This window comes from Globicephala melas, chromosome 8 (assembly GCF_963455315.2).
Source record: "Globicephala melas chromosome 8, mGloMel1.2, whole genome shotgun sequence".
Lineage (NCBI taxonomy): Eukaryota > Metazoa > Chordata > Mammalia > Artiodactyla > Delphinidae > Globicephala > Globicephala melas.
In genome coordinates, this window is record NC_083321.1 from 14,551,107 (window position 1) to 14,563,899 (window position 12,793).

At 53.8% G+C, this 12,793-nt stretch overlaps 1 long non-coding RNA gene across 6 annotated transcripts in view; it reads right to left on the bottom strand.

Annotated features, from left to right (window-relative positions):
* The window catches only part of LOC115857508 (uncharacterized), a 164,294-nt gene that overhangs the window by 53,161 nt on the left and 98,340 nt on the right, over nucleotides 1–12,793 (bottom strand). For 2 of the 6 annotated variants that reach the window (XR_009564863.1, XR_009564858.1), the window contains exon 5: nucleotides 1,311–1,574. The exons of 2 other annotated variants lie outside the window; for them this stretch is intronic. This is a non-coding gene — a long non-coding RNA (uncharacterized lncRNA). Of the gene's footprint in view, nucleotides 1–917; nucleotides 1,575–12,793 lie in introns of all 6 variants that reach the window. 2 more of the 6 variants (XR_009564860.1, XR_009564859.1) reach the window with 2 other exon arrangements.

A 12,793-nucleotide genomic window follows, 5' to 3' on the forward strand; every position in this document is an offset into this window, starting at 1 on the left:
ACTGTAGGGTGGGGAGGGCAGGGGAGGGATGGGTGACCATCATGGTGATGAGGAAGCAGTCCCTCCCTGGGAATTTCTCCATGGGTCTTCAGGCCGCACTTCAGAGGCAGGAGGCTGTCCCTCTTGAGAAGGGAGCCTGGAGCAGGCCCCTCAATGAGTAATTCAGAGGAAGGGGCTTAGCAGCCGCCTTGGGAGGAGGTATGGGTGGTCTCTAGGGGTGAACAGGACCACTGAGTCCCGCTGTGACACAAGAGGCATGCCATGGCTGGTAGAGGAAAGAAGAGGAGGAGAAAAAGTCCAGCCCCCTCCCCCCTCCCCCCAGGAAGCAGTCTCTGCGGGTCTGGGTGGCCTTTCCTCTCCCCTCCAGGGTGGCTCTCGACAGCCAGAGTCACCAACCTGGGTAGGACCCTGGGACCCCCTGAGGCACATTCCTGGCTGGTGGTGCTGATTGGGCCCCAAATCCCTTTACAAGCTGCCCAAGGCCCACGCACCTTAGCCTATTTTAATAAAGGGAGTTTGAGTGCGGAGGAATTGGGGCCTGCGGCCAGCCCCGCCCCAGCAAGTTCAAGGGCCCCCTGTTGCTCTGTTACTTGTTTCCTCTCTGGTTTTTGCTAGGAATTGGCTTTGGAGCTCTGTCTTCTTTCTGGTAGCCCCAGGGCAGGTCAGAGAAAGGAAGAATTTGGCTCCCTGGCTGGAAGAGGGCTGGCTGGCCATTGGCCTAGTCTTCCAGCTTCCCTTGGGAATCTGACCACATCCTGGCTCAGCTGGGGTCCAGGACAGAGCACATTATGACGTGGTAGTATTTCAGCTCAAACCCGTGGTGAACTGGCGTGGAGAGGATCTGCTTAAGAGACTGCTTGGGTTCTAATTCTGGTTTTGCTACTTCCTTGCTGGATCAACTTGGGAACGTTACTTACCCTTTCTGTGCCTCGCTTTCCTTGTCTGTAAAGTGAGGATGCAAAATTCCCCTCAGAGGGCTTTCGTGACTCTTTTCCCCAAACTCAGCCTGGCGACCAGGCCTGGTGTGGTGCCCACTGCCTACCGGCCGGCCGGGTGTCCCACGCTGGGCCTCATCCATCCACCCGGTGGGGCGCTTGGCCACTTCCTCTGGGAACCAGCTGCCGCCTGCTGGCTAGGATGCCCTATGGTTTGGTGTCACTTAGACGTGGTCCTGGTCACCGTTGGGAGTCCTTGCTCTAGCACCCAAGCCACACCATCCTGATTCCGTTCTGCCCAGGCCCTCATCCTGCCCTTGGTCTTGCTAGCAATCACCCCACCCCCATGCCACCAGTATCACCATAACGCAGCACTGGACTGTCTTCCACACAATAGCTCTTCCGATTCCTCCAAATAGCCCTCCAAAGCTGGTACTATCACCTTATTTGCAAAAGAGGAAACAGGTTCAGCAAACACTGTGACTTGTTCAAGTTCACACAGCACAAATAAGGTGTGGAAGGACTTGAACTTCCATCTACCTGCAATAGGCAGGATTTCGACAGGCGAAGATGAGGTCAGGAAGCATGAACTCCACGGGGTGATGCAGGTGGGCGGTGAGGGACAGTTGTGGCCCCAGTCTAGGAAGGAAGAACAGGGAGGAGATGGAGAAAACAGGAGGCTGGGTGGGCAGAGGGTCCCTTGATTTCAGCACCACTGACAGCTTGAAATGGTTGTGAACCCTTCTGGGAAAAGATAGGCTGACGGATGGAGCCCTAGAGAGGAAGCCCAGATTGATGGGTTAAGTAGAACTCCCACCCACCCACCCCCAGCCCTCAGCTCTAGGTTTCCTGGGTGGTGGCAGTGGTGAGAGAATCCAGCTATTTTGGTGGGTGACCCTGGGCCCACAGACTCAATCTGTAGTAACTGATGGTGCAGCAAAGAGAGAAGAGCCTTCGCTTAGGAGTGAGGACGGGCCTTGGCTTAAATCCCCAAACCATCACTTCCTGCGTGACCTCGGGTAATCAAGTTTCCTTCTCTGTGCCTCAGTGCCCTCATCTGTAAAACGGGAATAGCACCCGCCTTGCAGGACTGGACCGAGCACTGGATGAACGTCAAGCAATTAGCATAGTTCTTTGCGTGTCCCAAGGCCCTTCAGTGGTGACGGTTTGCAAGGTTTGCCCTGACCCTGCTTTGAGCTCAGTGCTTTTGGGCAGAGGCTTGGCCCCGTTTGCATCTTCATTTCCTGGTCTGTGCAAAGGGGAAGGTGGGACAAGCTGATCTCAACAGTCCTTCCAGCCATGACAGTTGACTGCAGGCCGGGCCAGCCTTCATCTGGAGCTACAGGAACGTGGACAGGGTGTCACCTGGGGGCAAAGGGGTTTCCTGCAGTGGCGTGTTTCCTCTGCAAGCAGAGTGAAGGGAGGGGTCTGTCCTGGGCTGAGGAGACACAGAGGGGAGCAGCAGGAAGATGCCTGGGGGAAAGGGACTGGCTGTGGGGAGGTCACTTTGACCTCCGAGCTGGAAAGAAAGCTGAGGCAGAAGGCCTGGCTGCTCAGGCCACTGCTTGTGGCCAGAGTCCTGAGATAGCTGTATGGGTAGAACTGTGCAGGGACTCCGGAACCACAGGCCTCGTTAGGCACGTTTCCCGAATAGCCAGGGACCTCTCAGCTCAGGCCGTGTAGTCAGGACACAACCCACATTTCCCTGCTTTTAAATCCGGGGAGCTGGAGAGGGACCCCTAAGAGCAATTTACCAAAGCTACAGGCACGAATTCTGTAGCCTGGCTTGGGCCCACATCTCTCATCTACTATCAGGTGCTGTGTGACCTTATGCAGTTTGCTCAACCTATCTGAGCCTCAGTTTCTGAGTCTGTAAAATGGGGTTAACAACAGTAGCTACTCCACAGAGGGGTGTACCCTGCACGGAAGAGTGGCTGACACATGGCAAAGGCTTAATAAACGTGAGCTAAGTGGTCTCATCCCCTCCTCACAACAGCTGTGCATACTGGTTGCTGCCCCCTTGCACAGATGCGAAAACGGAGGCTAGAGATGAGCATGATTGCCTAAGGACATGGGGCTCATGAGTGGTGGAGCAGGAATGGGACCCAGGGCTGGCTGACTCCCAGGTCTGAGACCCATGCCCCCTCCATCCTTTCTCCTATGACAGGTTCCTGAGGTTCTGAGTGGGGGTAGGAAGGGGGAGGGTCCCCCCCAAACACTTTCAGTAGATCTGAAAGAGGCTCTCAGGGTCCTGGCTGCCCTGGAGCTGTGCTGGGGTTAGGACATCTGCCCAGTCTCCTTTCCCCTTTTTTTTAATTTATAACTTTTCCAATTTCCTGAGCGCCATCACACATAGAAACCATGCTAGGCATGCCACTCATGTTAGCTCATTTAATCTTCACAATATCCCTACGGGGTAGGTGTAATTTCCCCCATTTCACAATTGAGGAAACAGAGAGGGTAGTCCCTTGCCCCAAACCACACAGCTGGTTAGAGCTAGTGGGGCTGGGACTGGAGACCTCTGCACCTCTGCTTTCCACCCAGCTGTCGCGCTAGAGTGTGATGCCCACAGCCAGTTATGCACCTGTTCTGTGCCTCAGTTTCTCCATCTGTAAAGTGGGAGTGTTAAGGATAGAAGCTATTGGGTTGGCCAAAAAGTTCGTTTGGTTTTCCGCACCCGAAGGAACTTTTTGGCCAACCCAATGCATATCTTCTAGGAATACTATGAGGATTAACTTGGTTAATTAATGTGCACCAAAAACATTTGGGAGAGTGTCTGACTCTGAGTGAGTTCTCCGTAAGCAAAACTGAGCTGCAGGCACTTTACAAACAACTCATTTATCCTTATGACTCCCCTCCGAGATCAGTAGGGATTGTTCTAATCATCCCTTGCTTACAGATGAGCAAACCAGGGCACAGAGAGGTTAAGAAACTTGCCCAAGGTCACACAGGATTTGAACCTAGGCACCTGGCTTCCAAGTCTGTGGTCTTAGCCCCTGTGCTCCACCACTGCATCTCACAGCTCTTCTACCCCCCAGAGCCCAAGAACCTGGGCGAGAGAGGAGCCACTTTCCTTTACAACCACCCCCAACTCTTCACCATATAATTAACGATGATTATGTTATCTTCTCGGGAATGAAACAGACACACCATGACTGTGAAGCCAGTTATTCTAGATCCGCATGCCCTTCTCCCGGGAGATAAGGGCTAAAGAGGCTGCAGCCAGGTGGTGATCTCTAAATTCCGTACAGGAAGGAGAATTCGGGAGCAGTAGAAAGACTGTTGGCCCCATCTTGCTCATGTCCCAAACTATTTTCCACATTGTTCATTTTTAAAACATCTAAATCAGGGTCTGACTGGAGAGTGGGGTCAGGACTGGTCATCATGGGTCCCCGGCATGGTCCATGGCCAGAGCAACCTCAGCAGAGACCTACTGAGCAAACTCCATGAGTGAAAGCCCATTCCTGGATGCACCCAGAGAGGAGGGGTGGCTGGTCTAGCGTCCCTCTCTTTCAAGGGGCAGGAATTCAGGCCAAAAGAGGGGAAGTGACTCATGCAAGTCACACAGCAAATTGATGGAGATCAGAACTTCAAGCTCCCTGGTCACTCCTTGTGACCGTAACATTGACAGGATGTCTCACCTTGACCTGGGCCCCCAGAGTAACAAGGAGAGGGCGTGGGAGATGGCTCAAGGGAACGCTTCCAGTTCCAGGGACTGTAAACTCCATGAGAATGGGAGCCCCCTGTGTCTTATTCTTTGCTGGATCCCTAGGGCCCAGCACGGAGCCGGGCTCACAGTAGTTGTTCAGTAAATATCTTCAGAATGGCTGACTGACTGAATGACCCCATGTGCAGTGAAAGTGGATGAACAGAGGGCCAGTTCATGCATGCTAGAAGGACAGTGGAATCCTTGACCAGAGTGGGAGCTACTGATGGTTTGGAAGACTTCAAACTGCTCACTGTGGTTTCTTTGTAGGAGCCAGCTGGGCCCGTGCTCCTGGGAAACTTAGAGCGCTCATCTAGGGGCAAAAAGTGAGGGCCATCTCTCTCTTCTGATAGGAAACCCCTTCTGACCTACCCCCTTCCAGAGTGGATTCAGGACGAGCCAGCAGGCTCCCAGGAGAGACAGGCCCTGTTGGCTGCAGACAGTGCTGCCAGGGCTCTGCACCTCTAGTGCTCCAAGCTACCTGAGTCCAGTCACAGTGGTGATGGCAGCTGTCACCTTTTATTGGAGCCGTTTTGTGCTAGGGTCTTTGCTCTGTGTTTTATGTATATGATCTCACGTAACCTCCCACCACTCACAGGGGCAGTGAGCCCCATTGTACAGATGATGAAATTGAGGCCCAGAGATGTGCAACGTCCTGTCCAAGGTCACACAGCCACAGGGACAGAGCTGGGGTTAAATGCGGTTCTGTCAGACCCCAGAGCCCCTGCTCTGGACCACTCAGCCTAGGACATGGCACTGGTGGCAGGGACCCCAGACCCAGCCCTGGGACCCAGGATGACCCAGCCAGGCCCTCTGCCCTGAGGAGGAGTGGGTGCTTTATCTAAGGCTGGCACAAGAGCTGCCTGGGACATATGTGAGCCTCATCATCTCAGCAGGGGAAGCTTTTTGGGAGAGGAGACACCCCTGGGGCCTCCAGAGCACCACATCCAGGGCAGGCCACTGGTTCCAATCCTCATGGGTCTCACTGCTCAACTGGCCCAGGCTTGGGCTGCCTAGTAGATTGGAAACTGGAGCCAAAAGACCTGGTTCTCGTCTCAGCTGGGCCATTTTTTTTAGCTCTGTAACCTTGGGGAGGTCTGTTTGAGGAGCCTTGGTTTCCTCATGGAGGTGTAATGAGTATCAACAGAGGTGTGGGCCCTCCCTGCATTTGTATGGTTTTGGAGTTAGCTGAGAGTATCCAGTATTGTGGCAGGGGAGGAACGTGGATGGCCTGGATGTTCCAAGTCCTAGCTCTTGGCCCCTTCTCTGGCTCTGGCTCTGGGCCTATGTATCAGTCAGCTGTTGCTATGATAATGCTGCAAAACAAACATCCCCAAAGTCAGTGACTTACAGCAACAGGCATTTATTCTCACTTTTGTGGACCTGCAGGTCGACTGTGGTTCTGCTAATCTAGGATGGGCTCAGTTGGGCACTGTTCCAGACTGCAAGTTGGGTTCACGTTACTCCACATAAGGTCATTCTATGACCCTGGCTGAAGGGCAGCAGCCTCCCAGGGGAACCTCTTCTTCCAGGCACCAGCAGAGTGCAGAGGAGCAGGTCAATCCACAGAAGCACGTTTCCAGCCTCTGCTCTGCCATGTCTGCTCATATTTCTTGCTCAAAAGTGAGTCACATGGCTAAGCCCAACTTCGATGTAGGGAGTGTCCCTACTGCACAGTGGGAGGGGAGGGTAATAAATACTTACTGGAAAATAATCCAGTCTATCATGGCTGGAAGACCCCCAAGTTAAATTCACAAGTAGGGAGAGGCCTATTTTGGCCACTGCTGGCTCCAGGCCTCTCTGGCTCAGGATTCAAGTACAGAGCGAAGAGGCAGACAGGGCGGGAGAGGGGGCTGCAGAGGCGGTCTGAACATGGGGTGTTGTTTTCACGGCGCAATGCCGGGTGAGCCGTTATCCTCTTGGTGTCTCTGTTTTCCACCTTCACATTCTCCAAGGCCCCTTCTAATGGCCCTGCCAGGCCCGGGCCCTTCCTCCCTGTCCTGTCCCCAGTCTGCTTCCCCCTCACTGTGGCTGGCATCTTTGGAGTACAGAACAAACGGCAAGGCCCCACACCACACCCAACTGGCTGGCATTTCAGCTCACAAACACTTCTCCCTGGGAAGCAGATCTAATTTCCACCCCATGAGTAAATGGTTGTCTCGCACCCAGGCAGCCCCCGCCGCGGGGCAGCCAGCTGCTTCCAGGGTGGGGACAAAGGTGGGCAGAAATCTGGATCAGGACTAGCTGCAGGCACACGGATGCCGACTCATGTGGAATCATCACCCTTCTTCCTGTGGCGTGGAGTCTGGCGGGTGAAAGCTGCAGGCAGGCGGGGTGGCGAGGCTGTGATTGCACAGGCAGGGCCAGGCCAGTCTTTGAGACCATGAGTAACGTGCCCTCTCTAGACCTCAGTTTCCTCATCTGTAGATTCTGGAAGGCCCTTTCTAGCTCTTAAGCCCTGTGGTTCTAAATGGATCTACCTTTGTTCAAAGACGGATTTCTGTAGCACCAAAGTACAAATCAAATTCCCAAGACTTATCCTTCCCTCGCTTTTGCTGACCCTGGACAGATAAGATTGGAACCATCACTCCTCTCTCCTCTGCTGCCAGGCGGGCCCTCTCTGCAACTACCTGGCTGCTGGGGCTGGTGGTGCCTTTCTGGAGCTTGATACAGGGGACAGGTGGGGTGGATGGGGTCCTGATTCCCTGGAAGGCACCCTTCACGGGGGCTGGCTCCAGAGGGCTCAGCCCGTCAGGGCCCTGGGGATGGAACAGGCTTTTCAAAGAAAAGGTCACTCCTTTCCCAGACCAAGTGTCCCCGGAAAATCCCGAGGAAGCTCCACGTGCCCTCCTGGGCCGTCTGAGGGCACAAAGCCAGGGCGGATGAAAGCACCGCTGGAGAAACCCCAGGAGGCAGGGCGGTGAGACCAACCGGCTGGTGGAATTCACCTCCAGGGAGGGCGAGTGCCCCCTCCACAGACCGGCTGACCTCGTTTCACAGTCCTCCAGCACCTTCTGACAAAGGGGATGGAGTGAGTGAGTAACGACACAAAAGGGAGGCTCCAGCCCCATCTAGCCTCAGCTGCGCAGTTGGCTTCCCATCCTCTGAGGACTCTTAAATGTCAGCGTCCGCCTGAGCTTGGTCCCTGGGCGTCATCCTCTGCACTATCCCAGGGTAACTCATCCAGCCCTGTGATGACATTACCAGCGTTATAAGCTGCCGCCTGCTGCCCTCTCTCCTGAGGTCCAGACCCCATAGACTGTTTCATATTTTTAAAAAAACGGGTGCTGTCACCATACCCAGGCTTGAAAGGGCAAGAGAGGGAGCAGCTGCCAGAACCTGGAGAGAGCTGTCTAGAGAGGGCTGCCTGAGGAGCCGTGGTTGTCAGTAGAGGGACACGGCCCACCTGAGGCAGGGAGGCCGCAGGGGAATAAGTTCCGCATACACTCTCCTCCTGCATCTGCTCTCCCACCCCAACGATGGACCCAGCCAGATGCTAACGGGCGTGGACCAGACAGCCTGCGGATGCCTCCCACGCAGCAGCCTCACAGGACAGAGAGCAGGAGGCGGTAGAGGGCGGAATGTGGGTTTGGAGGCGCAAACGGAAGATGCCCAGCTCAGGGATGCTGAGGACGGAAGTCGTGAGGACCTGCCGAGCTTGCTGCTCCACCTCTCTCTCCACCTTTGGGTCTTCTCAGCCTTGGGCATCAGGGTCTGAGAAGCATCAGGGCTCTGGATTCAGACAGACCAGGATCTGAATCCTGGCTCTGCACCTCACTGGCTGTGTGACCTTGAGCAAGTCACTTAACCTCCTTGCATCTCAGTTTCCTCATGTGTAAGATGAGAACAAGAGTACCTAACTCAAAGCGCTGATGAAGGTCAAGGAGGAAATGTACCGAAAGCGCTGGAAACATAGGAAGTGCTCAATAAATTGGTCACATTTTTATTTAGATCTGTCTGTTCTTTATCTTTTGGCTGGACTTGTAGAACCTCTGAGCTGGTCTCTGCCCCCCATCTTAGCCTCTTTAATTCATCCCCCACACTGTCCCCAGAAAGTAGTCCCCAAGACTCTGGCCAGATCATGTCACAACTGTCCTCAAAAACCAATATTGGCTCCCCTGTGCCCAGAGGATAAATTTCAAGGTCTGTAACAACCAAAACCTGTCTTGACCCCCTGATCAGACCCTGCCAACCTCTCCCTTGGTCCCCTTGTCCACCGGACATCGATCTACTCTGTCCTTACTGTCTCCAGACAGCCTTTAGGTCTCCACACCTTTGCCCATGCTGTTCTCTCCACCCGGATGTCCCTTCTCCTTCTACCCCCCTGCTGGGACTCACATGCCCCCTCTTCCATGAAAATTCCCTCACCAACCCAAACTTAACCGCCCGCTGTGCGTTCTTATGCTTCCACATAGAACTTTTCCCATTTGCCCACCATAGAAGCAGCTGTGGCGTGTCTGTCCCTCTGCAGCCAGAGCACTTTGAAGGCAAGTCTTGTGGCACCTCGTTTGGGTCTGTGCGGTTCCTAAGCCAGTGCCCCAGAGGGGCGGGGGCCGTCTCTACACCGCGGTGATCCTGACGCATGCGCGCTGATCCTCAGCGGAGCCTCACAACGGGAGGGTGTCATAATCCTTTTTTGAGTAATAAGGAGCAAAGCAATTTGCCTTTGGGGCTCCTTGGCCAGGAAGTGGAGAAGCGGGCTCTGAACCCGGGGTATCTGGACTCTGAAATCTGTGCTTTTCCCACTCCCTATGGTGTTCAAGAAGTATTTGAAAAACGGATGAATGAATGAATGAATGAATGAAAAGAAGATGGTGATAGCAACATGCCATGGGAGTTAAAAGCAGGAAAGACTTGGGTTCAAGTCCAACACGTACGACCATGGGGCAGTTGCTTATCTTCTCTGAGCAGAGAGTAGGTGCTCATGAAATATTTCTTTCCTGCCCTTCTCAACTTCCCCTAGCATCCTGTCTTTGCACACGATCCATTTTCCTGGGTCTGTAGGTGAAGTGGGCAGCTTAGGGTTCCTCCCCAGGGCTTTCCCAGTGGGGAGTAGAGAACCCCGTGTCTGAGACTGATGTGGGGAGGTCCGCAGCCCGCGGGGAGCCCAGACAGCCGCTCAAACAGCCCTTCAGCCCGCGCGATGAACATCTCAAGCCGGCTTTTCCAGCACCCAGAGCAGGAGAGGGGCCTGTTAAAACTACTTATATCCCACCTGCCTGCCGACTGACAGCTTAACCACACTGCCTCCTCCCTTTGACTTTTATTTGTCAACCACAGTTTTACCTCCCAAGTGCCACAGACAGTGACTCCAGGTGGCTTGGCTGGACAGCCCAGCTCTCCCAGTGAAGACTGGAGATTCACAAGAAGCCCCAGGGGGCCCCCCATGGCTGCTCCCCTGCAGCGCTTCTGGCGCTGGTTGCCAAAGAAGCCTTGTTGGAAGGTTCTGGGCAGCCCAGGGGTCTGCAACCAGGGCTGGGCTTGCAGCATCTGTGGTCTGGGATTGGCCTGAGTGTCCAATGGCAGGGCAATGCCTCAGTAATTGAACAGACTGCGATTATGCTCCCCTGTGAGAGGTACCATCGTCTGGGCTACAAATCAACCGCTTTAACTTCTCATCAGGGACAAGTTTGGCAAGAAGGTTGCTGGCTCCAGTGTGAATGGGATGAGTGGTCAATGAGCAAAGCTGGTTTAAATGGTGTCCTGCTCTGAGGCCCGGAATTGCCTGTTCACAGGGCCCAGGTCACCCTGTGGAATGTTCCTGCTACGGATGGAAGGCCATGATGGAAGTTATTTAATATGTGAGACTCTGGCACTGACACCATTCAAGCCTCAAAAGGCACCACAGCCAGCTGTAAAGAGGTGGGAAATCCAGGCTGAAAGATTGATCTTCCATTCATTCATTCATTCATTCATTCAGTGATTCATCTGCTGAAGTACTCTGCCCTGAAACCTTTGCAAGCCTGACTCCTTCTCAACATCCAGGTCTCAGCCCCAAGGTCACCTACTCAGAGAGGCTGCCCTGACCACCCTTTCTAATGCATTCCCTCTTTCCCCATGCCACCCAGAGGCTGTTACATCGTTGTGTTTTATTTCTGTCACAGCACTTTCCAGTAGTCGAAGTTCTCTTGTTTATTTATTTGTTTGTTAGTTTGCTGTCAGCCATGCCCACTGGAAGTAAAATCCTTAAGAGGAGGGACCTTGCCTTCCTATCCACTGCTGTGTTCCCTAGTGGCTGGCACTGTGCCTGGTCCATAGCGGCCCCTCACCCATCCGACATTTGCCGAGAATCCCCCAGTTGCCAGGCCAGTGCTGGGGCTCAACCACAGCTTGTTTGCTGCCCTCCGGAGAGTCTGGCTTTGGGGTAAGAGCCCTGTATTAACCACGTGTTTCTGATGCTTAGACATCTGGGACCTTGTTGATCCTGGACTCCAGAGCCCGATTAGATTCTTCAGTCTAGCCTACCTACCCTGCCTTGCCTGTTCATTCCCAGAAACCGCAATAAGGGCTCTTGCCCATGTTTTCCTCTCCCTGCCTCTGCTTCCTGACCATCCCTGGTGCTTCCCCATGTGGTTCCCCGTGGCATGGCAAGCCCCTTCCTCTTGGGATCTATAAGTAACAAACTATCTTCTCAAAGGCAATTATCTCCTGATCTGTTGGCCTCCCCATACCTGAATAATAATAAAAACTACATTTTAAGACAGGCCATGAGGGTGAAGGCAGACCCAAGGTGGATGGGGGAGGGGCACATAAGCCACACGTGCCATGTAGCGTCTGCAGGGCTGGTAGTGGAATGACATCAGCTGGATGGGAGTGGGGGTGTTGGTGGGCCTTCTAAGTGAAGGGCGCAGCGTGGGCAAAGGCTTGGCAGCTAAGGAAGGGATGGAATTCTCTGGTAACTCAGATGGTCCTATATGGCTGGAGAAGAGTTGAGAGGAGGTGCAGGACAGGAGTCTTGGAGGACTTGGAATGAGGCCGGGTTTTGTTTGGGGCAGGCGACAGGCACACGTGGAGGTGTGGATGGAGCCCATTGGCTGTGGGGTCCCTTGGGGCGTCTCCTGCGAGCAGGACTCCACTTGGACGCCACGCTACATGTGGGATGAGGTGGGTCACAGCCCTTGACTCCCCCTTGCTCAGCTCCAGTCCCGGCCTACACCAGCCCTCACACCCCTACCACACCCCAGCCCTTTGCTGAGTCACAGAAACAGCTGCTCTTTCTGCTGGGGCCCTTTAGACTGAGTCACACCTGCCCATATGCTCCCATCTGCCACTCTTCCCTCCTCCAGCTCCCAAGGGTGGGGGCCGATGGGCCTGATTCAGTAGCTAGTGGAATCATCCTTGCATGTGGCACCCAGGAGCTCAGATCCCTTGGGACTCTGCCTCCAGTACTAATTTCCTGAAAGAAACTGAGATGGAGCTGGAGGGAGGAGCAGGGCCACGCAGAAGGGGTGACAGCTGTGGACGTCCATCTCTGTTATCATCCCTCTTCCTCTCCTACAGTGTCCTTATGGGCCTGGCTGGTATCTAAGAACAAAGATGGGGTCCCCTTTGCATTGGCCTGGAGGGAGCACAGAATGCATGGAAAGACGCCCAGCGCCAAAGGAGAAACCCCCAGGGCTGAGTGCCCTCAAGCCGAGGTTGGGATGGGAGAGGAATTGGACCTAACCTTTGACTGTCTGCAGCCTTGGCCTGGAAGAAAATAACACAGACTCTCTGGAGAGATTGCTTGGAGCTGTGAACACTTATGGGCATTCACCGAATTCCTTTCTTCCTTCCTTCCTTCCTTCATTCACTCATTCAACCAATATTTTTCTACTGCTATGAGTTAGTCATGTTCTAGACGTCAAACATACAGCAGTGCACAAAACGCCCTGAGCCTCTGTCATCTGGGAGTTTAAATTCTGTCCGGGGAGGCCGTCAGTAAGTGAACAAGGAAATAAATATAATGTCTATAAGTGATAAATATTAAGGAGAAAAATGAGGGGAGTTAAAAAAAAGAGAAGAAAATGAAGGAAAGATTGGGGAAATGAAAGGGAGGGCTTAGACAGGGTGTGTTAGATCTGACAGGACATAAAGTACACCTTTTACTGTGATCCATCAGCAGCTGGGAGGAAAAGCCAAGCGCCATGGTGGATAAAGAGAGGACGGACTG